Source organism: Canis lupus, chromosome 6 (assembly GCF_048164855.1).
Source record: "Canis lupus baileyi chromosome 6, mCanLup2.hap1, whole genome shotgun sequence".
NCBI lineage: Eukaryota > Metazoa > Chordata > Mammalia > Carnivora > Canidae > Canis > Canis lupus.
Genome location: NC_132843.1, coordinates 73,398,756 through 73,423,603, shown reverse-complemented (window position 1 = coordinate 73,423,603; position 24,848 = coordinate 73,398,756). Strand labels below are relative to the sequence as shown.

General features: G+C 45.7%; 1 long non-coding RNA gene across 1 annotated transcript; it reads right to left on the bottom strand.

Annotated features, from left to right (window-relative positions):
* Positions 1 to 541: 541 nt before the first annotated feature.
* Positions 542 to 24,584, bottom strand: LOC140634779 (uncharacterized). The gene is made up of 4 exons (XR_012032160.1): positions 24,362 to 24,584; positions 21,466 to 21,651; positions 2,107 to 2,149; positions 542 to 1,449 (listed from the first exon to the last, which is right to left on the bottom strand). It is a non-coding gene; the product is annotated as an uncharacterized lncRNA (long non-coding RNA).
* Between the last annotated feature and the right edge of the window lie 264 nt (positions 24,585 to 24,848).

Sequence of the window (24,848 nt, the reverse complement as noted above, 5' to 3'; positions counted from 1 at the left end):
CACTGTAAGATGTTTTACAAACCACCCTAAAAGTCTAGTAGTTTAAAGCAAGACTGTCTTATCTTGCGTGGGTCTCCACGTTGGTCAGCCAATGCTGCTGATCTAGCCTGGGCTCCACCCATCTCAGGGAAGCACATTCATGCACCTGTGGTTCCCTGGAGGGCAGCTGGGGGAAGCTGATCTAAGATGACATAAGCCTGGGTGACAAGAATGATTGGGGCCTCTCCCCACATGAATTTTCACTCTCCAGCGGGCTTCCCCAACCTTACGTTCGGGGTGGACATAGTAGGATTCCAAGAGGGCAGAAGCTTGCAAGTGCTTTAGAGCTCTAGGCTCAGCACGGACATGCACTCATTTGACCACACTTTGTTGGTTAAAGCGAGTCACAAGGCAGCCCAGACGCAAGGGCTGAAGAAATCAATTCTCCCTCTTGAGGGAAGAACCAACAAAGTCCCATTGCAACGCATTGAAGGATTACGCTCATTTTCACAGTCAATCCCCACCACGTAAGTCCAATTTTAAGATGAAGAAAGAAAATGGATGGAGTTTAAAGATTTATTTAAAATGTTATACAATTGCATTGTGGCGAGGGTTGCACAACTCTATAAATTTACTAAAAATCATTGAACTGTATACTTTCGATGGCTGGCTTTTATGGTATGTAAATTTTCCTCAGTAAAGCTGTTTAAAAAAAGCTGAAAAAAATTAAATCTGTTGAAGATCATTCAACTCATAATCCAAATCTGCATTTAAACTCAGGTATTCTAGTATGAAATTCAGCAGTCTTTCCAGTGAACTATATTTATCAGACATAAAGTATCTGATTTTCAGAATCAGAGGGTCTAAGGGTGAAAGAGATCTTCTACAGATTATTTTGTTCGTCCCTCTTTCTTCAAGCAGTCGAATGTGTAAGCCTTCTGGTGCAGGTGCAGACTTCTCTTCTTAGGCTGAAAAATAGAAACAGCACTACGAGAAACCTGAGCCAGGTGGAAAAAAACAGGTCTCGTCTTCTCAAATGCTTTTAGGATCCAGGATGATCGGTACTGATAAAGAACTCGGACCCATTGTTTTTGGAACCAGAAGCTGCAGATGGTTCTTTCCATTTTAGCTCCTCTCATCTTACACTGACCATATCCTTTTGCCAGAGTACCTAGTGGGCTTAGATTCTGGTATCAAGAGCAAGAGCATTTATCTTCTTATTTTATTACCCAGTGTCCAAATCGAAGTGTCCTCCTTGGAGCTGAAAGTGGTTGCAGTCAAATTAAAGCTCACCTAAGGAACTTCTTTTGGGATTGAAAACCTCCAACAGGAAGACACTGGGAATAACGACAGTTTGTAAATGGTGGGTTTGTATAATCGGGGTCGTTCTCTTGTGCGCATGAAGGGATCCATTAGAATAACAAACAAATGGGAAGTGCCATGGTTTCCTCTTCTAGGTTGGTCTTGTTTCTGGAGGGGAAAAAGTGAAATCCTGAGGAGATGCATCCCAGCTCACCATCAACAGCTTTGAAGAGCAAATTGAGTAGCTCTCATCAATCATGCACAGACGGCATCAAAAGCTGCCAGAGGAGAATCATTCACCCGATGTCAGGCCTAGTCAGGCAAATGTTATCAAACGCTCCTGCTCGATATCATAAAGCAGCATCACCCAGAGAAAAGTACATAAAGAAATCGGATCATGTGAAGAAGAGAGGCAAGTAAGGCAGAGAATAGGATGGAGTGGCAACGAGGGGAGGAGGGAAGAGAAAGAGAGGAAGCAAGAGGGAGAGGATGGGAAGCAGGAGGATAGATAAATAGACAGCAAGAGATAGCCAGCAAAAGCTGGAGCAGACAGCAAGCCCTGGGGAAACAGGAGAAAAACCAATCAATGGCTAAAGAGAGGCTAAACAGAAAGGAAAGCTTTATAGGGGCGAAGGCCATGCTGGCGGCCATCTGGCCTGAGGACTCGCAGGCCACAGAGACTTCAATTGGAAGTGAGAACAGTTCCCTTTCTGCATCTGGAGGAGCACCATCGAATCTCCGTAAAAGGCACTGAATGGAAAGCAAAGCAAAAATACACACTCCCTCCTCCTTCTTCTCCAGCTCCCCAGATTATCCCTCACCTACCATGAAGGGCTATTTGATCATCCTGGCCGGCTTTACTCAGGCTCTGAAAATCAGAGGGAACAGTCATTAGGAAGCCAGCCCGATGTCCACCTAAGCCTCCCACTGGAGTGATTTCATCTTTTATTACAACAAAGCTAAGGCAGTCATGTATCAGCTCAGGCTGTAAATCTGCCTTCTTCATAGATCAAGTTCGATTTTCCAACTAATTGGAGGGAAACAAATCCACTTCTGGGTCGAACCAAGCAAATTTCCCCTTTCTTGCGAAGCACCTGGCTCTGTCTTAATCAAGAGGTAAGGAGCCGGGTGCCTGTGTGTTCTAATGTGAAGCTTTGGGAAGCCCAGTGTCAGTGAGGTGTCGGCAGGTCTGAGAGAGGGGAGTCCGTGCAACATGGGAACAATATGAGGAGTGGGGAGATGGAGGGGCTTTCTCCAAAGCAAACTTTGCTCTTTATACCTTTTCACCACATAAAGAGATACTGGAAATAGCGATGCATTGAGAAACAGGGCCCTGAGACAGCCTGGCTCCTGGCACCCTACACACATTTGCTAAACTAAAGCAAAGATACTGGGAACCGTTTGAGAGTGGTTCCCAACACTTAACTGCAGGGCTTACATAGGAGCTGAGAGACTAAGTGATAAAATGTACGAGCCAGCCACTGACATGCATCATTACATATAATCCTCACAACGACCCTACGAGAGAGACATCTGTCTTATTACTATTCCCGTTTTACGGATGAGGAAACAGATGCCAGAGAGGTCAAATGATGGGCCCCAAGTCATAGAGTGAGAGCTCGGAGCTAAGCCTCACCCAGGGCTGGTCTTCCACAGCCACCATGGGTTGAGCAGCGTGATGGAAGGGCAGCGTGTCTCCTGTCCACCTGGAGCACTGCACGGGATGGAGAGGAAGGGGACAGGTCAGAGCCTCAGTCCAGTTGGGCAGGGGCAGGGCTCTGAGTAAGATGCTAATGATTCGTGTCATAAAGAAGATGCCAAATTTACCATATGAAATTTTTCTGAGCTTGGGGAAAATGGTGCAGCCATAAGCCAAGACAGAAGGCAGCATTATTATGGGCAGCAACAAGTTTAGGGAGCTCTCTAAACTCTTCTATTTCCCTTTATGAAAGCAAAAGACCAGAAAATTATCCATAATTACAGAGCCATCAGCAGCGAATTGCGACATCTCTTGCATGGGCCAAGGTGGCAAAGGACTCCTCAGCATTCATCAGTGTCCTAAATTCCTCCTCCCGCCCCTGCTTGGCCTTGGCCGCCCCGGCTCTAGGCAGCCCACCCCCCACAGCAGTGGGGGCTGGAGCACAGGCTGTGGGGGCAGACAGACCTGTGTTCAGATCTTGTCTCTTGATCCCTTACTACCTGAGTGACTTCAGACACTTGGCTCGGTGCCCGGGAGCCACTTGCCTCATCCGTAAAATGGGACACTACAAGTTGCCTTAGACCCAAGTGACGTTGGGATAAAACAAAAAGATGAATGATGAATGCATGAGGTCGAGAACAATATCTAGCATATAATAAGCACTCTTTCCCCAAAGCTATCATTATTGTATTTTTTTCCATCCCCTTCATCTTCCTTATTTGAAGCTAAAAGAGGAAGAGGCAAACCAAGTGCAATTGCTTACATAAAAGCCAGATAGAGCCTGGCTATTCCACCGGAGGCAATAATTACAAAGCTGCTTCGGAGCACAGAGAGTTCCAAGAACAGAATACACATTTGGAACGAGTTCATTAAAAAATTGCTTACTCATAAAAGCTGCTATCGTTAGAGCCTGACAAATGGAAGACACAGCGCCGATAAATAAGAGGCTGGCGGTAAACAAGCCGACTACACCAAGAGGTCGCTTGATTTCTCTCTTCCCATCCGTCAACCGTTTCCTAACCTTTTATGGGGTTATAATAACAAGTTCAGGTAGGTTTTATGTGCCTGTTTACTCTGAGTTTTCCCCCAACTCCAAATAGAGGGAAGAAGTTTCCAGATGTCTCTGCCAGGACCCGGAATGGAAGGGGAATGAGGCGGCCCTGCTCCCAGGGCTCTGGCCCAGGGTGGGCTGCAGGCTCCCCCCACCCCTTGGCCCTTCTAGAGACCTGGAGCCCTGGGCACCCCCGCTCCAGCACCCCCTCAGCAGGCCACTCCAAGAAGAATTGTCTCCCCACCAGCCTGTACCCCACTGCCTTGCTCCAGCCCAAGCAGGTCACCCCCGTGGTGCTGGAGGGAGTCCCAGCTGGGAAGTCAGGAGATCGGGGTGGTAGCGCAGCGCAGCCACTTGGGAGCCAGATATTGTCACCGAACTGCTGCGAGCTTCGGGTTTTGTGCTCTGTAAAATGGGGGTGACACCGACCCCCTCTCAGCATTTCTGGGAAGCTTAGAGAAGGTTACACCCGAGAACTTTTGCTTGGAGAGTCTGGCACGTGTGGCCACTGCTGCAGTCAGCCAATCACGGTGATTAAGCGCCCCCAATCCAGGCTGTGTCCTGTGAACTTGAGGGGAAAGGGCAGTGGGAAGTGAGGGGAGGACCCCCAACTATCTGCCCTCAGAGATTTGAGTCACAAAGAGGTAGAGACCACTGAGACTTCAAATTGCTTTTGAAGAGTTTCTAAGTGCAAATACGACCAAAGGAAATGGGACAAAGATAGCTGGGTCCTGTCACCCCTCCCCTGCACCACCCCCCAGCCTACTCCATCCCTGCCAGGCTGGACTACACCTTGTGCCCTTGCCCAAGAAGACCAGCAACATCAGAAAGGAAGCAGCACAGTGCTTTTAACAGGGCCTCGGGCCAAATAAACTTGCCAGCATTTACCAGAAACCATGGCAAATCGTAAATTCTTATGTAATGAAAGCCAGTAATTTCCACGCGCTCCTTTCTCACCCAAACCCCACCTCCCTGACTACTGTTTTTCTGGAGGTTAAAACAAAAAGGACGTGTCACTTAGTTACACAAATCAACAGCCAGTTCAAGCTTTGAAACCTTTATTTATTTTGTAAAAAGGGGACTAAATACTAAGTGATACCTTTCGGGAGCCAAATAGCTTCCAAAACAAAGTTTCCAGAATCCCAGGCTGGCTTTCCGTGTGTGGGTGCTTGGAGACAGGAAATGGCTGGCTTGGGTTCCAGTATGCAAAAGCTAGGCTTTGAGGATCCGCTGTATTATTCTAGAAATCTTTATCAAATCCCCGTTATGTGCAAAGCACTGTGCTAGGCCCTAGGGTATAAAGACACGTCCTACACGTGCTTATTTCTTGCTCAACAGAATCACCTGGGGTGGCAGGGATGGTATATAATGCAGAGGCCTGGGTCCCACCATTAGATAATCAAATTTAATTGAAATGGGATAAGGCCCAGACCTGTCATTTCTTTTTTTTTTTCCACAGGTGAATCTCATGCTCAGTCAGGGTGGACAATGAACGCACAACGAACAATGCAGGTGGGGTGGGTATAGGAGTCCGGGCTGGAAAGGAGCAGGGCCAGTCCTGGCAAGCTTGATTCATTCCCTCCACAAAGAGCTACAGACCAAGGACTGTGTTAGGTGCTGGGAATACGAACGAGCCTAAGACCTGGCTCCCGTTATCAAGAAGTGGGCAGAGTAATGAGACAAGTACAATTATTCCGTGTGTAGGTTCTGGGATGAACTTGAGCACACAGGCAGCTCCTGGCTCACTCTGACAAGCCAGAAAAGACTTCTCAGAAGAGAGGATGCCCAAACCACATCCTGACAGAAGAGAAAGAGCTAAGCAAACATAGGGACAGATAGAGCAAGCATTCTACCCTCCCAAAAGCCCAGAGGCTAGAGAGAGCTCCTTGAGTTCTGGGAAGTGCTGCAGGTGTACAGAGCCACCAAGCTGACAGTGGAGGGCCGGCTGCTCAGTGGGGCAGGATCAGAGCATGATGGGCTTCCTCCCATCCCAGGCCACTTGGCCACTTGGCCACTGCTCCTTTGTCTCAATCCTCAGCGGAAAGCTCGGGACCCGACACATGATCAACATGTAATAACTATTTTTTGGACAAATGAATAGAAGGCAGAAAACAGAGCTCTGGGGCAAAACACTTAAGAGCTGAAGAAGAGAACCTGCAAAGAGAAGGTGTAGTCAGAGGGACAGGAGAAAATGAGATTAGTGGAGATTAGTGGTCCAGAAACCCAGGGAGGACAGAACTTCCAGAAGCAGGGAGCCAGTGTCAAAGGCTGGAAAGAACCCAAGGGAACACAAACAAAAAGCCAGCTGTTGGGGAGCGACAAGGTGGTCATGCGCAGTTGACCTGAGGGCCACTGCACCCTGGTGCTAAACAAGAAGCACGGTGGTGGCAAACTCAGGGCAGAGGGGATGGCTAAGGGAAGGAAGGGACTGTCCAAGCAGACTCGTCTGTCACGAGGCTGACCCACGAAAGGGCACATGAGAGGTGAGAAGGTGGTGAGAGAGGTCAATGAGTCTAAAAGAGGGTTTGATTTTTTTTTTCTTCTCGAGATGAGTTTTTGTAACATGTTCAACTGGAAGTTCCTGTAAAAAAAGGTCAGACACGTAGGACAATGTGCCAGAATGAAAAGAGCAGACCTGCCAGTACTGTATGACTCCAGGACCGTTCTGTAACCTCCCTGAGAGCCCCAGTTCTCAGCAATAAAACAAAGGACAATAACGCTCAAATTGAATGGATATTGTAATAAGTAACTCAAATATGCCTAGTGCATGATTGGCTCCTGTAGGTTTTTATGGTAGTTGTGGGTTTTTTTTTAAACTTTTGATTGAAAAAGGAGGCCCACTTGAAAGTTGGTGGGGGATGGGGTGCCTGGGTGGCTCAGTAGGTTAAGCATCTGCCTTCAGCTCAGGTCATGATCCCAGGGTCCTGGGACTGAGCCCCACATGGTGTGGGGTGGGGAGGAGTGGGAGGGGAGGTCCCTGCTCAGTGGGGAGTCTATTTCTCATTCTGCCCCTCCCCCTGCTCGTTTTCTCTCTCTCAAATAAATAAAATATTTTTTAAAAGTTGGTGGGGGAGAGACTTGTGTTCTCTCTCTTCTCTTAGGAAGTCAGTCCATAAACATCGTACCTACAGTTCATTTTCCTCAATCAAGTAAGGACCCTGTTCCCTGCCTCATAAAGCTGGGGCTTTTAGATTTACTAAGAACATAACAGTAGAAGACACTTGCAAAAGTTGGAAGTGTCGCTGATGTGATATGATTACTATCCAGGCGATACAAAACGGAGAACCTTGAGAGGAGTGACCAATATTTCCTTAGAGTCAGGTTGAATCATGGGTTCATCCTTAAAAGCTATGAGAACTTTGGGAAGCTGAACAGAGTTTCTGCATCTTGATTTCTAAAAGTACCAAAAAATTTTTTAAGTGTATGAGGTTCTCTGAATATAGTGAATGTCAATAAATGTTACTCTCTTCTCTGATCCGGACATTTTAAAAACAGTATTATCTTCCATCTACATAGAGTAATAAGAGTGGGATTTGGCTTGGTTACAAAGGAAAGATAAGGTGCAGATTTAAGTATGTGCAATGATCATTAGAAAGCTAAGGAAGTAAAAGCAGGCTATTTTTAAACCAGGCTAGTCTGGGGAACCTTCGTGACAATTTTTTAGCTTTAATAACAGGCCACATATTTAACAGAAGTCTTGATTCAGTCAACTCTTGTGCCAAACTAGCACCTTGATCAGAAAATAAAGATCGGTCTCTCTTGGGGCACCTGAGTGGCTCATTTCCTTAAGCATCTGCCTTTAGCTCAGGTCATGATCCCCGGGGTCCTGGGATGGAGCCCTCAATGTTGCACTGTACTCCCTGCTCAGCTGGGCCTCTACTTCCCCCTCTCCTCTTACCCCTTCCCTTCCCCCTGCTCATTCTCTTCCTCTCTCAAATAAATAAATAAAACCTTTAAAAATAAATAAATAATAATTTTTAAAAATAAAAACCAAAAAAAAAAAAAAAGTTCAGGCCCTCGGACTCGATTCTAAGCTCCTCGAGGGGACAAAAACAGGCCTTACTTACAATTTCCCTCCAGCTCTAGGTTCAGTGCCCGCTGAATCCTTAGGAGGTACTCTACAGTGGAGCTGGGGAGACCAGGGCTCCAATCACTGTAGCATTCTACGAAGGTGCCGTGGACAAAGCAATGCACCCTGCTTAAGCAAGTGTCCTCATCTGTAAAATGGGGATGCTTCAAGGCAAAAGTTGGAGGAAGGAACAGAGGGAGGGTCTGTAAGGAGCTGGGCTGGTGACCATCAGCACATCATGGGAGCTCTGCTTGTTGATAAGGCTAGAACCACCCAGCGTCCCATACAAGGGAGCCCAGTGAAATCAGGGTGCGGACAGAGGAAGTAGAAAATGAGCAGTCAGATCTTACAGCTAAAAAAAAGAGAGAGAGAAAAGAAAGTTCAAGTGAATTTTTTCTCTATTTCACTAAAATAATATGCTCCAAGCCTGAAACCTTTTTCCTCCTGTCTACTGCCCAAAACTCATTTCTCCAACAGAGATCTAAGCTACCATAAATCCCAGCAGGGGTCAAAATGGCTGACACAATTTTAACTACAAGAGAGCACAGCATAAATGGCATCATTATTATCCCCAAGGGCTGCTCTCTGCCTTTTCGAGGGGACAAAAGAAAAAGTCATATTTTTTAACAGGGAAATATACAGTATTTCAGAATTTTTGAGGGACAGATTCAAGAACTCAGAAGCTCAAAGGCTGTTAAAAGAAAATATGACCAGACTTAAAGGGAACAATCTTTCTGCTTTTTTAAAGACTCCTTACTGTTGTTCTACCCAAAAAACCTAGAGATACTGTTTTTAAATAAAGTCTAAATAATGTCCTATGATTGCATGGTCCTCTCTGTTCCTCTGTGCTTTATAACCAGATCTCTTCTAGTAGCAGGCACTCACTCCTTCACTGGGTCCACATGCTTTCTCCTGGGGAGCTTACCGTGCAGTGTGATTCGGACACTAACTACCCAGAGCTACCTCAGGCTTCATGAGTTAAGGGCACAGTCACCAGACAAAGGCCACAAGTTCAGGGGTCCTCGGGAACCTGCACTTGTGAGCAGCTGGCCAAAACGCAGGGGTTCCCATAGCTCCCTCAGGCTCACTAATTCAGAATGATTCACAGAACTCAGGAAAGTGCCGTACTTACATGAGAGTTTTGTCATAAAGGATATAAATCCCCAGGCTGGCCAAACAAACATACATGGGACAAAACCAAGGAGGGTCCTGAATGTGACACTTTTGTGTCCTCTCCCAGTGGAATCAGGATGCACCACCCTCCTGGCACATGGATGCATTCACCAACCCAGAAGCTCAAGCAAGCTTCAGTGTCAGAGTTCTCATTGGGGTTTCATTATTCAGGCATCATTAATTGAATCATTGGCTACGTGGTTAAATTCTTTTCCCTCTATTCCCGTAGACTGGGCCACAGTCACATAGTTCAAAGCTCCAATACTCTAATCATATAATGAGTCTTTCCGGCATGGCCATCCCCCATGATGAAACTATCTAGGGGCTCATTATGAGTCATTTCATTATCATAAATTCAAATGAGGTCCCAAAGGCCCACCATGAATAACAAAGACATTCCCATCTTTTTGGAAATACCAACAGTTTAGAAGCTCTACTCCCACGAACCCAGGACAAAGACAAGAAAAATACTTTATTGTACAACACAAGGGAAGGTTCTAAAAAACTTAGAAGTTAGAAGGTTCTAACTTCTAAAAAAGTCACTACTAATGCTCTAGATCCAATGATTGTTTACCTGTTGACACTTTTAACAATTAAAAAGTTCCTTGCTGGCATTTCAATCTCAACTTCTGGCACCATCATGCCTGGCCAACCTCATTTCCAATATTCCCTATCACAAAGTCTGCACCCAACCCCTCCTGCTGTGCCTCAATTTCTCCCAGAGAAGTCATGGAATGTTGAGATAACCTCAGCAGCATGGATGAATGAGACCAGAAGAGGACCTGAGACAGAACCCACTCTGATATTTAAGAATAGGCAGAGGAAGAGCAGCCTATAGAAGAGCCTGAAGAGGTAGTGGGGGGAATTTAGCTGCTGCACTGCTGCATGTGGTCCCAGAGACCCAGGAAACAAGCTTCAACACGCAGAGAAGGACCAACTACGTAGTGTCAGCTACGATGGGGAGGTCAGAAGAATAATGGCTAAACATTTCCAATAGATTCAGCAGTAAAACAGTCATCGCTGACCTTGCTGAGAGCAATTTCAGTAGAGTAATAAGGGCAGAAGCCAGATTACAGTGGGTAGAATAGAGAAGGGAGAGGAAAGAAGTAGAGCAGCAGATATATATGTCTCTTTAAACAGAAAGCAGTCCCTGCAAGGTGCCATGGGACCTGACAGGAGCTGGATCTTCAGGATGGAAGATGTAAATGTGTTCAGGTGTTGATAGGGAGAGGCCAAAACGGAAATGGATGGGGTGGACTGTAGAGGGAAGAGAGAGGGAGCATCTATCAAGCCAGGCTACCAAGACCTGGGAAGAAGAGCTCCAGAGGACAAGTGGAAGGATCTGCCCAGATGGGGATGCTCCTCTTCCATGACAGTGGGAGTCAAGGAGGGAGGCACGGAGGTAACTGTCACACTAATTTATAGGTTTGGGGACAGTTAAGTGGCAGAAAGGGAGTGTTCCCATCATTGGCTTCTTCTACTTTCTCTGTGAAGTAGGAAGCAATGCCATATGTTTAACCTATGAAAGTCAAATATCTGAGCTAAGGAGGCACGAAAAAGCTAGCGGAGGGAACTAGACAGAGAACGGGCTAAGGTACCATGCAACCATCACAGGGCTCCAGTGTTGATCCAGGAGCATCCCAGACCTGCGAAGCTGCAGTGAAATTCATCCGTAGATATGGGTTTCTCTACAACAGGAAGCAAAACTGGTAACAAAGGCTGACAGTTCATCAGAGCCAGGGTTAGGGTTTCACCAACCGTGTAGAAAAGGAAGCCAATGGCACAACAAGATTGGCTGGACAGAGGCTGAAATAACATGAAGCTGGACAGGGGGTGAGGAAAGGGCTTATAGTTATGAAGAAGGCAACTAAAGGGAGACCCAGGGCCTGAGAGTCCCCAGTTTGAGAGATACAGATAGTGTAGACTATGGAGTGAAAGCAGAAAGATCAAAGAGATTAGGATACGACTTAGAAGATGGCCAGGTCCAGGGTGGAGCCATGCATGTGTGGGGCTCAACCGGAGAAGAAGTGAAGGTCACGGTCCATGAGAAGCCCCCAGAATGAGGAAGTCAGAGCGGTGCTGAGGCACCCTCATGACCCCTGAGCTAACCCAACATGAGGCAAGGGGTTCAGATGCAGGAAAAGACTGCGAGCCACGTGCCACTACATTTAGTGAAAGGGAGGAGGATGAAGAGATTGTTACATGATGATCAAGAAATACAGCAGAGACATCACAAATGAGAGGTGTAAGGGCCAAATCAGACCAAGAGCCAGGCTCTCTCTGGCTGGTTGGGGTTTTTTTTTTGCCTATTTGTTTTATGATAAATGACTTCCCACCATTTAAATATCAGGAGAGTGCATCTAAAACTCTGTATTCTTTGGACGCCTGGTTGGCTCAGCAGTTAAGCATCTGCCTTTGGCTTAGGGCATGACCCCAAGGTCCCAGGATCAAGCCCTGCATGGAGCCCACTTCTCCCTCTGCCTCTCTGTGTGTGTGTGCCTCATGAATAAATAAATTAAACACACACACACACACACACTGGATTCTTTGGAAGGCTGCTCCTAAGAACTATCAACATCTAGCAATGTGGGGCTCATTTCCCTCCACCATGATCTCCAGAGCAGAGGAGCAATTGTGACCTTTGAGACCTTTGAGACCAGTTGTGACCTTGCTGTCTCTGGTTCACCTGAGCCCCCTTCGGTGCTCACCCAGGGCCCTGGCAGGCCCTTGCAGGCATTTCATTAGTGATCTCTAGGAGAGGGCAGGAAATGCCATTGAGCATGAGCCTTAAGTGGGCAGAAGGGTTTCCATGAGTCATTCTGGGGAGTCAGAGTAGGGAGCAGAGCCAATGCCAGCTGCTGACCCTGAGTAATGGGAGAGCACGCAGCTCCCCTTGAGAAGGGAGAGGCGGGTTCAAACAAGAAGATGGAGGGAGTGGTCAGTGAGAAGTCAGAGATAATGACTGAATCTCTTGCTCATGGAAACTCCAGAGAACAGACATAAATTTGTGGTAGGAGCAGGGCCAGGGAGAAGAAGCACAGGGCAATGGTAAAGGACAAGGGGAAGCAAGTGCCTGGAAGTCCCTTGGGCAAACGGATATTTGAGATGTGAGGCATCTCATGTTAAACCTCAAAATTTTCTGATTAATACTTCTTGGGAGCAACTTGGTAGTCGGGGGGTGACGTCACCGAGCTGGACCCTGGGTTCCCGAGGCAGAGGGACTGCCAGGACAGCTCAGGAACCCCTAAGAAACACTCTGAGCCTGAATCACAGAAAGCAAATTAGACTGAACTTCTCACCTTCTTTATCCTCCACTCGGGCCCACTGATCCCAGGATCTCGGTAGGAAGAGCCTCAGCCTGGCACCTGCCCGTTATCCAAGGTAAGAACCCTCCCGACGTCCTTCCCAACAACATCACCCTTAGTGACCGTGGGGGTGGCGCAGAGCCCCGACAACCAGGGCACGAAGGAGCGGTGAGAGCACAAGCCAAACACGCGCTGTGTCTACTTCAAGATTTCACCAGAACTTGGCTAAAGGTCCCGGAAAAAGGCATGCAACTCTTCTCTTTCCTCATCCCTCACCACATGAGCTCCCGTCTCCATCCCAGTAAACCTCCCAGGAATACATCTCAGCCAAAATCGTATGTCTTAAATGGACTTCACTGAGCAGGCCGAGAAACCTGCCCACCCTGTTAGAGGACCATGTCCGGGGAAATCATAGTCTGGTGTTTAGACACCCAACTCGTAAACCTCAGGCACACAGCTCGTCAGCACGGCGAAGAAGGCCTACGTATGAAACCAGATTAGAGAAAGCATACGTGTTTCAACCTGCTTTGCTCAAGGAGCCTGTCAATGGAAGAAAGCATGGTGGCTTACCCCTCTGACAATAGGCAGGGAGTCATCAAAAGCTCCCTTCTCTTTGCAAGCAGCAGAGCCTCTTCCCCTGCTGTTGGCTCATCTTACAAAGAGCTGCTCGCCCATCCCTTCCTGGACTCGGTCCAGCCTCCTCCTGACAGGGCCTGGCAGGTGTCAGGACCCCATGGACCCAGGGGCCCTGGGAGCTTCCTGCAAACTCTGGTGCGGCACCGCGGGGCATTGGGGGACATGGCATGAACTCAAGAACCAACGCGGAGACAAGGCTGGTCCTTTATGTCCCTCGCTCTCCAACAGCGTAGAGCATCCCAGCCCCTCTCTAAGGCCTTGCTATTAAATCTTAAACAAACTCCGATTGATCTTTGATCTTGGAATAGCTTTCCACTTGGATTTCTGGTGGTAGATTTCCTCCTCCTTTTGCCTTCCTGCTGTTCTCTCCTCATCAAGAAAAGAAAGAAAGAAAGAAAGAAAGAAAGAAAGAAAGAAAGAAAGAAAGAAAACAAGAAAGCAAGCAAGCAATAAAAGGAATTAGAGAAGAACTCACAGCTTCTCACCTTGTCTCGCTTCAGTCTAAACAAGAAAATGTCTTATTAAAAATAAAAAAAAAAAGTGGGGGTGGGCTGGGCAGGAGAAAGGTGATATTTAATTTTATTGGGGAGAACGAATCATTGCTGGAGAATGCCTGTGGCTAAATGAGACCATCAAGCCGAGAGCAGAGCAGCGAACCGCATGCACAAATATGAAGTAATATCTTTCTACTCGGAGGGAAACTGACACTCAATTTCAGAAGCTTCTGGCAGGCGGCTCTGAGTTTGGAGAAATCACAGCCACCTCCTTGGAACCATTTACCACTGCTTCTACTCTCTGCAGTGAAAGCTTAAAAATGCAAATGAAATGGGGCCATTTAAAGAAAAATATCCCTGCTAACTGTGCTCTGGGAAAAAAAAAAAAAAGCCTATAGCTCAGAGGGCAATCTTAAAGTCAATGAAACTCGGCAGCGCTGGATGATGCTTCATTCTGATGGATAATATGTGCTGTGCTTCCCTCTCATGAGTTTAGAAGTATTTAAAGAAAAGGGTAAAATCACCCTGTTTAGGAGATTAATTTCTTTTCTGGGGGAAAAAAAATGTCTGTTTTTGCTGTCACTTCTGGTCTGGTGAAAAGTAAAAACCAGAGCTTATTCTAAATGTTTGCTGCCGAACATTACCAAGGGTAGGGAGCTGGGGGGAGAAAATCCCAACCCTGAAGAGGTCAAGTCCTGCTCCATCTCTCCGGGGCAAAATCACGCTTTATATTATACAGGAAGCCATCGTCAATGTAGTTCTGGAGGGAAACTGATAATTTGTGCCACATTTATGGGACACTACATGTCAGGGACAGAGCTTAGCACTTCCCATGACTTCTGACCTCTCCCCATGCTGGCACAGGCAGTAGGTCTTACCACTCTACCCATTTCACAGGTGAGGTAACCAAATTTAAGGAGATCAACTTAAAAAAAAAAAAAAAAAAAAAAAAAAGGAGATCAACTAACCTGCTCCAGGTTGCTGGAAAGTGGCTGAGCTCTGAGCTAGACCGAGTTTTAAGTTCAGGCTGTCAGCGCTGGAGCCAAAAGCTACAATGCTGTGTGGCCAACATCCTCTCAAAGCCACTTCATTTCATTTCAATTCTATTCAGGAAGCCTCACCACACCGTAACATTGACACCATTCAGTAAATTATATCTTGCTCTGAAATGTCTTTCTTTGAAGACTGCACTTTGAACACAAGGTCGTCAGGATTTGATGAGCAGGGGCTATCAACCTAGATCTGAGGGACCAGGTGGGAATGGGCCAGCCAACCAAAGGATATGTGGCACTTCCTGCCCTTCGTGTGCTTAGGATCATCTCTATTAAAGCCATTTTATTCAAAAGAAAAACCTAACATTGATTTGGAGCCGACATTCATCTTAAGGCAACTCGACTACATTTTCCCACTTTATGGCAAGATCTTAGAGCCAGGCTGCCAACATCACCACCTTCTCTAGTTCTCAGGTAAAAAGTGCAATCTGAATCTGACAAGTACTGGTGACCCTTGAACAACATGGGGGTTAGGGGCACTTGCCCCCCACCCCTCAACACAATCGAAAATCTGCATAGAACTTCTGATCCCCTAAAAGCATTGATAACAGCCTACTGTTGACCAGATACCTTACCAATAACAAAAAATAATTGGTTAACACAGATTTTGCATGTTACCGGTATTATATGCTGTCATGGTATCATAATAAAGTAGGCTAGAGAAAAGATAATGTTATTAAGAAAATCAAAGGAAAAGAAAAGACATTTAGAGTACTTTACTATAAAAAAAATATATTACTGGGGGAAAAAATAGCGACGGTGTAAATTAAGACTATCATTAAAAAAGCAGTTGGCATTATCTTGAACATTTAGCAATGTGTATCCTACAACACCAAATTTCTACCCCCAGGTACATTCGCTAGAGAAATTCTTGTACCTGAGGACCAGAGGTCATGCCCATGAATGTTCCTAGCTGCAGCGTCTGTAAAAACCAAAAGCTGGAAACCATCCAAACGTCCAACAGTAGAAACAATAAATAAATTGTGGCATATATACACGAGGGAACACTCTGATCTATTGAAAATGAATTAATTACACTTTCAATGCATGTATCAATGCCAATGAATCTTGTAAACCTAATGAGCTAAAGAGAGAAGTAACAAATGAAAACATATTATATGATATACAGGCCTTTCAAAACAGGCAAAACCGAACTATGTTGTTTAGGGATGCATGATAGATCATAAGGCTATTTCTGAAAAGGCAAGGAAGCGGTCATCACGAAAATCCGGAGACGGGTCATTTCAGGGAGGAAGGAAGGGATCTTGATGGGAAAAGGTGCAAGGCAGGAGTGAGGAGCTTCTAACGTAATGGCCATGTTTCAATATTAGACCCAGATGGGGGCTAAATGGGTATGTATTTTTTTAATATTCATTAGACCATATATATCGCAACCCGTATTTGTCATGAAACATGGTCTTATGTTTGTATGATATATGGTATATGAATACACTCTTGCGTAGATGATACGCTATCAAGAAAGGATGCTGCCTGGCTCAGTCCGTAGCATGGAGGAAGCCTCCGTTTTCATGCAATTATAGAAGTTTTGAAGTCACTGACACAGTCTCCTCTAATCCTGAAATTCCCTCCAGGACGTGCCACCATAAGGCTGTCCAGCTCCTGCTTGGATACCTATAGTTATGGGAAACTCAGGACCTCTCATAGCAGCTCATTTCTTCTGTGGGTTTTTTTTTTTTTTAAGTTTGATTCTGGAGGCAATGGAGTCCCGGATTTATTAATTTTTTTTAGCTGCAGTAGGACGTCAATGGTATAAAATATCGCCCTCTTCACGGTTTTTAAGTGGACCGTCCTGTGGCAACTAAGTACATTACAGTGTTCTGCAACCATCACCACCACCCATCTCCAGAACTTTTTCATCTTTCCAAACTGAAATTCTGTCCCCGCTAAATGACAACTCCTTATTTCTTGGCAACCACCATTGTACTGTCCGTCTCTATGAAATTTGACAGCTCTAGGAACCTCACATAGGTGGAATCCTACGGTACTGATCCGTTCATGACCGGCTTATTTCCCTAAGCCTGATGTCCTCAAGGTTCATCCATGTTATAGCATGTGTCAGAATCTCTTTCCTTTTTAAGGCTAATTTTCCAGTGTATGTATATATCCCATTTTGTTTGTCAATTCATCCATCTGTAGACGGACACTTGAGTCGCCTCTACCTACTAGCCATGTGACTATGATCACGAGTGTAAGCCCATTTCTTCTTGACTACTACTGAGTTTTTCCTTATACTCAACTAAAACCTGTCTCCTTGTAACTTCTGCCTGTTGTCTTCACTGTATTGCCTTAAGTTCTTGCAAGGCAAATCCTCCGCCTTTTCCTCACAAGGACACCTCAAGTATTAGAAGACGACCTTGACATTTTAGTTACCTCTACTTTAGTCCAGATATTACAAGGTCTTTTGTTATTTCAATCATTCCTCATATGATGTATTCTCCAGTCTTCCATCAACCCAACAGGCTTCTTTAGATACAGTTCAGATTTCATTAACTTTTATGAAAACCACATCCTGCTACATTTTCATCTTCTGCTTATCATCCAATAGAAAGTTCTTCCCCTGGAAAGCCCTCTTTCTTTCAGTATTAACATCTGCAAAACCAGGTCTCCTGATTTCAATGCCTGTGTGATTGATTTTTTGAGTTTCAATGCAACAGATTAACATTTTAGATGTGTTAAATCTCATCTTCTTGAATTTGGTCCAGACTTCCAGTCTACTGAGATCACTTTTAACGTTATTCCATATGACTCTTTGTCATACAAAGAAATTGAAAATCCTATTTGTTACTGTGTCCCTTCGGAGTATTGATGCAGTAGTGATAGAACACAACATGGTTAAGGCGAAGGTAAATTTCACTGACCTCTCCTTCCAGATTATCATTTATTAACATTCTTTAACTGCATTAATTCAACAACAGGAAGCCCACTGAACTACAACATCGCTTAATACACCTATTGGAGTTTTATCCACTAAGATATCACAAAAGACTTTGTCGAACATGTTGCAGAAATCAAGACATGCTAGGTTTGTGGACCTTCCCAGATTTGCCAATGTGGTTGATCCATAATAGGTCCATTTATGGCAGCAGTATCCATGCTGGCTGCCAGACATCACTTCAATCTTTTCTAAGCATGCCTAAAGCATGAGTCTCACATACTGCTGAAGAGTTTTATCAGATCTGATGTCAAGTTTTCTTGGAGTTGGCTTCTAAAACTTCCTTTTTGCTCTCTCTGAAAATTAGAAGACTATTTTCCTATTTCCTGTATTCTGGAAAACTTTCCATTCTTCATGATTGCTGAAAATAAGAGTTTTGTGATTTTCATCTGCCAGTGTATTGAATACATGGGGATGTAAGCTCCTGAACTTGGACACCGTGAACTGATCAAAATGACTGCATATTAATATCTCTTACCCACTCCTAATGCACATATTCCAACTTTTCTCATTTGACTTCTCTCTTCCTGATGAAGAGTGAATTTAAACCCCCATTGATCTTCCATCTTCTCTAGTTTATCCATTACCTTCACAATTTCCTCAAAGCAACTGGCTTCATCTGTTCTTGGTCATTTTAATTTTCACTGTTCTTCTTGCACTATTAAGCCCTTCCGTTGGTTGGGAAAACAAGACTTGCAGTCCCCACAAATAGACAAGGAGGAAAAAATAGATATCCAGGTACCAAGACGCACAGGCTTTGATTGGTTCTCTCACTGTATGGTGGAGAAGGTCTCTTCACACCAGCTGTGCAACTACTATTAAAATTGGCATAAGAGGACAACAGAAAAAAAAACTGGATTATTTCAAAGACATGTAAATCAGACCCACTCACTGCCAGCTTATTAACCTGGGGAATATCAGGCCTCGATGTTTTTATAATTCAAATGATGAGCTGGACTCCATCTCCTAAACATGGGCACAATTGCCCCTCTGGACGGGGAAATTCTCAGCTGTGTGAAACTACACCAAAACATGTGGTGCGGAAGCATGTAGAATGCTTAGCATCCATCATTTCAGAACAGTAAACTCAATTGCGTCCTCAGTCACTGTGACATTCTAGAACAGCCATATGCATTTCCAAGTGCCCCTGGTTGAGACCTACTGACAGAGGATCTTTAAAGTCCCTTTTAGCTTTGAATTTCTGGGTCTATAATTCTTTGCAGACAGAAGCTTTGAAGTTTTAAATCATTAATAACTCTATGTTAAGTTTTAGTCAATAACATATTACATTATTGAAAGTCATTTTCTGGATGAAATAGAAGTCTGCTTTTTTTCGGCAGGCGCAAAATTTTTCTCCATTTTTTTAAAATTAGCAGGAGTAACTAATTACAAATCTAGACATTCAGAAAAACTAGTACACAATTAATCACTTCAGCCAATCGGCTGAAAACACTAGATGAATAAAAAATGTTGACAAATTCTTATCACAGTTCACAATATAGGAAAGCACGTTGCTAAATCTATATGTCCTTTCCCTTTGTTTTAAAGGAGTGGAAGCTAAACGAGTCTCTTATTCTCAACTGTACCTGGAAATTCTCCTGCAGATCAAAGGAATTTCCCCAAATCCAGGAGAATTATCATCCTGCTCAGAACTGTATATTTGCCTTGTCTCTGAGCAAATAATTTGGTTCATTAACACTCCGCCTTCCAAAGAGGCTTATTCTTTATCCTTCCCCTTCCCAGTACCTTCCTGTCCCCACCTCCCTCACACACACACCCCAGTCCCTTCCCTCACCCCCATCACCACCACCACTGGCATGGCGTACACCACCACCCAAGGAGAGCAGAGCCATGGCCGACTGGCTTCCCCTCTGCAGAAATTGGCACAACTACTCCTAGTGCAATGCAGGGGTGTCTGCAGCCAACAAGCGCAGAAAGTGTTTTCCCTCACAGCAGAAGGCTAACCTCCTACAAAGATACCTGGCCCCTTCCAAGTCTTCGGAGGTAGCCCAGACAGAGAGACAGGGTTGTGAAACTGAGGACGCCTCTTTTCTTTGCTTTTTTCCCCCCCTTTTCTTGGTAAGAGAGTAAAAATGGGGACCAAGTGATTTTAAAACAATGCATTCTCTCTGGCTTCCTTTCCCTTCCCATCAGCTCAAGGATCTAGCATCAGCAAAACATGTCATGTCATGTCCTGGTCTGGAGACAAAGAGAGGAGAGAATTCAAGCACTTTGCAATGGGTGAGGCTTTGAGGCTCTTCATTTTTCCCATTGCTCTTTTCTTCCTGGTTTGGGGGCAGGGAGAAAGAGTGCAAAAGCTTCAGGGGCTGCACAGATAAGAGATGGGACAAGGGAAGTATGTCCCTAGCTACTCAGAAGACATTGGAAGTTGGGCCCAAACCTCAAATTCATTTTTAGTTTTGTGCTGATTATTCAGCAGAGACAGCCAGCCAGGGGCAGCTCTTCTCCCAGCAGATGGATTCAGATCGCCAGCCTGGATGGGCACCAGACTTTGGACAAAGGCTGTGGAATCCCTATGGCTTCTGCCACATAAAGAAGAAATATGATTCGTTATACTTCCTTGATGACAAAGCCAGTGAAGACGGGCTTACACTGTAGCTGTTGGGATCTAGGTTAGATAAGGAAGTCACTGGCAAGGAGCCCTGAAGCAAAGGAATGTTATGAAGACTTCCAGCCAGAGCTCTTAACATCTGAAGAGCTTCTCATCTCTCTCCTAGGTCTGGTGTGGTCTCTCCAAGAGGTGGTCATTGGTAATAGCTTCGTTTGTCTTTCCTTCCTTTCTCCATTTCTCCCTTTAGCAGACTCACCTTCAACATCTATCATGTCCCTGTGCTTGGAACTCGCAAGAGGGAAAGCGAAACCTTCTCATTTTGCTCCTAATCCAGGTAATTGAGATTTGTGGTCTGCACCCATCCAGTAGCTATGGGGATGGACCAAAAGTGGTGGGTTTCAAGACCTGTTAAGGGTCTTGAACCTGATGGGATTTGCAGACGAAGAGGTTGTGGAGAGTAAAGGATAGAAAAGAATCAAAGGTGACTCCTAAATTGCTGGCATGAGTAACTGGGTGAAAGTTGATACCATTTACAAAAACAAAACAAAACAAAACAGCGGGGGACTATTTAGGGAGGGGGACACAGGTTTGAGGGACAAGGTTGGGGGAAATCTGATTAATCCAATTTTAGACAGGTGGAGTTTGAATTGCATGAGAGATATCCAAGTGGGGATGTTCAACAGAAAGTTGGGCAAATGGGCCTTAGACTTAGAACAAAGACTGAATTTCAGAGGCACGCACTCAGGGAATTTGTTAAGTGGGAAGAAAGGAAGTGTTGGTGAAGATCCGTATATCTTTCCAGCCCCCAAAGAGATAAGAAGCGCCACATGAATATCCCCTGGTGCTTTGGGAATTGATCACCGGCCTAGATTTCAAAGAAAGATGCTTAATTAATGAACACTCCATGAAATCACAAAAGGCAGCCTTGGTTGGGCCCAGGGGATCAGCACCTTTCAGCAACAGGCAAACGAACGGCCTTGAGCAGAGGCAGCCGCACAAAGCCTCTCTTTCCATTTTACCAGGCCAAGCCAGTGATGGCGGGAACTTGCAAGCGTCATAAGAGCATATGGTAAAGAAGGCTTTACAAGCAACATCCCCTGGGCTCCACTTAATGGCACCACCAAAACCAGCTTCCCCAGAATGATTTCACAAGGTAGGGAGTTAGCATCAGAGTCAATACTTTTTAAATTGATTTGTTGAAGGGAAGTTGACCTGGCTCCATCCCAAGAGCTTTGATATCTCCCCGTCTCTCTTGGCCTTGCCTCCACTCGCACAGCAGCACCACCAGAAGCAAAGAGGTTCTTCCCACGTCCAGCACGGAGTTCCCCACAGCATGTTTCCTACAGGTAGAGAACTTTGGTGGGTGCTGTTGGAAAAAACGCCATTAGTAAAGGAGGTGGAATGAAATGGCAGGGGCAGAGCTGAGCAAGAGGAAGAAAGAAGGGTGGGGTGTTCCCCACCACCACCACCACCCCCCCCCCCACCACATGGCAGTGTTAGGGTGTGGCTGAGGCTGCCCGCCAAGCTGTAAACCTACTTCAGTTCCAGCTGCTTAGATGTCACACCAAGTCCCCCCTCCCCTTGGGGGCTAAATGTGTTTATTCTTGGCTGAGGAAGATTTCAGTTTTTCAAAAAGGAGAGAGGAAATGAGAAATCAGAAGAAAATCCTTAAGATCTTGTTATTAAATGGCACTTAAATTTTTCTGTCAATATAAAAAGCACCAGAAACAGAGATGTTCCCGCAACATCCGACGGCAAAAATAGGCTTCTAGGTTACCAGGAAGTTTTTCTACAGAAGAGGCCATTAAAACATTAACTAATAAAAGAGAAAAATAGCAAATCTCTTTGCAGGATTTCATTCAAGACCTATCTCTTCCCAACTTCTGGCCAAATTAAAATACATGTATATAAAATCTTTAAAAAAAAAAAAAATTACACCAGAAAGGAGCCCCCCTGGCCTGACTGGTGACAGGGGCATGGTAAGAGTCCCATCATTTTTCTTCTCTTTCTTTTCATTTTGCATTTTTAATAAAGTTTTTACTTTTCATTTAAAAATAAGGTTTGTTTGGGTTTTTTAAAGATTTTATTTATTTATTTATTTATTTATTTATTTATTTATTTATGAGAATCACAGAAAGAGAGAGAGAGAGAGAATGGCAGAGACAACAGGCAGAGGGAGAAGCAGGCTCCATGCAGGGAGCCCAATGTGGGACTCGATCCTAGGACCCCAGGATCACGACCTGAGCCAAAGGCAGACGCTCAACCACTGAGCCACCCAGGTGCCTTAAAAATAGTTTTAGATTGACTTTTCCTTTCTTTTCAATTTCCTACAATACTATATCATCAAGTCCTGACTTTGAAAAACGCAGGAGTTGAGGGGGGAAAAGTTGAGGGCTGACATGAGAAACCAGCCGTCAGCCTCCCAAGGGTATCAGTGGCCTCCGCGACAGCATTGTTGGTAGGGCCAGAGGAAGCCAAACTCTGGATATTTGCACAAATCAGAAGTGCCATAAAAATATCCCTCATTTTTAGCACTCCACAATTGAGAGAAAGAGCTTCCACGTGCTTTAGTTCATTCTGCCAGCCATGTGACGGTGACCATGCTGTGTTACACACAGGCCCAGAGAGGCAGAGAGACCCAAGGGAATGACTCTCAAAAGGCTGGAGCATGACTGAAATAGAGGTGTTCTAAATCCAAGCCCATTTGTCATACCCCCGGTACTGAAGAGGGATTAGGGGTCCTGCTCAACAGGGCAAGAGACAGATATTAAGAAGCAGAAATGCCTGTTACAGTCATGCTAAGCCAGCATCTGCAATGAGCACTTCCAAACTGGCCACATGAATCCTTCTTCAAAACGCTGTGCCTCCAGCATGACCCGACACACAGTGTGCAGGCCAAGTGGTAGCCCTCTCCTGCCTCCTCAGCTAAGCCTGAAAACAAGCCTTGCGGTTTCCCATGGCTGGTTCCCCATCCCGGGGATGACTAATGCACTGCGGCAAGAAAGAGCTATGGCCCACACCTCCAACCCCAGGCGACCAGGCCCACGTACTTCAGCAAAAGAGGTGATGTATCTCCCGTTGGGTCCTCGCATCACCTAGCTCTCCAGGCCACAGAACGCTGATACAGAGCAGTGCTTCTCAAGCTTCGACAAATCACCTGGGGATCTTGTTAATCTGGGGACGCAGATTCTGCTTCAGTAGGTCTCAAGAGGGGGCCTGAAATGTTGCCTTTCTAACGAGCTCCCTGGTGCTCACTCACTGCTGGCCCCAGGACCTTTGAGTAGCAAGGAAGGGCTGGAGACTGTCAGAGCTAAAACAGTTAATAGAGATGATTCTTCGCAGTTCTTTTCACACTGGGTTCCTGGGAAGCTGGGATAAGGTATTTCACAGGATAATTTCAAAAGCCGAGAGGAAACCAAGAACCCCTCCGCACCCCTGCTTCAACCAGAATGGCCCTGCTCTTCCATTCCGGAAATTGAAATGCTTCATTATATCTCATTTGATAAAAGAGTTCTTCGTTTTATAAAAGTTTGAAAGCGGGCAGCCCGGGTGGCTCGGGGGTTTAAGCACCTGCCTTCGGCCCAGGGCGTGATCCTGGGGACCCGGGATCGAGTCCCACGTCGGGCTCCCTGCATGGAGCCTGCTTCTCCCTCTGCCTGTGTCTCTGCCTCTCTTTCTCTCTGTGTCTCTCGTGAATAAATAAATAAAATCTTTTTGAAAATAAAAGAATAAAAATTTGAAAGCTACTGCGTTAGTACAACTGCCTCAACTTACAGAAAAGGAAGCTGAGAGTGGGTGAGTCATACAAGATGACACAGCTAGTTGGTGGCCAAGCCAAATCGGAGCCTTGGCCTCTTCTTCTCCACCCTAATGTCGCTCTCTTTGGGCATTCAAAAATGCCATGATTCAGTGGTTTCTCTTTCTTTTGGGTTTACCAAAGTAAACCCACCAGAATCCCACAATGCCCAGGAAAGTGGATGTCCTGCCTCTCCCTACCAACGGTTGGCTGTTCAGAGTTGCCCTGCCATCTACACCTGACAAGTCAGGGCAGCCAGTGGAGGAGGGAAGAAGCTTACCTGAGCAAGGTAAAAGTCAGGAGCGTTCCCAGAGGCAAGAGGAGGGTTAGCCATGGAATCGTTCCACAGATGGGCAGGCATGTGCTTGCAAGACCTCAGAATTCCTTGTCTCCTAGGAGGGGCCCTGACTGACTCACCAGGGCACTTACAGACAGCTTACTTCAAGCTGATTTGCAGCAGGCATGCTAGGGCAGCTGCAGGGCCCCAGCCGAAGAAGAAGGCTTGTCACAGGCAGGAGCTGGGGGAGGTGTGTGGGGGCGGGGGGGGGGGGGGACACCCGTCTCCAGTGAAGAGCATGTCTAGTACAAAGCCTGTGACCATGAAAGTTCAGACTCCCTGAGGCCAGTAAGGCTGGGGCCGGTGGGTGATACAAGAAGGCCAGAAGCCCTGGTCCCTGGCTCCAGGAACCCCACAATCTGGAGGGGTTGTGGGGCGGTAAATGGTATATGCGAAACAATTAGAGAACAATACAAAACAGCATGTAATT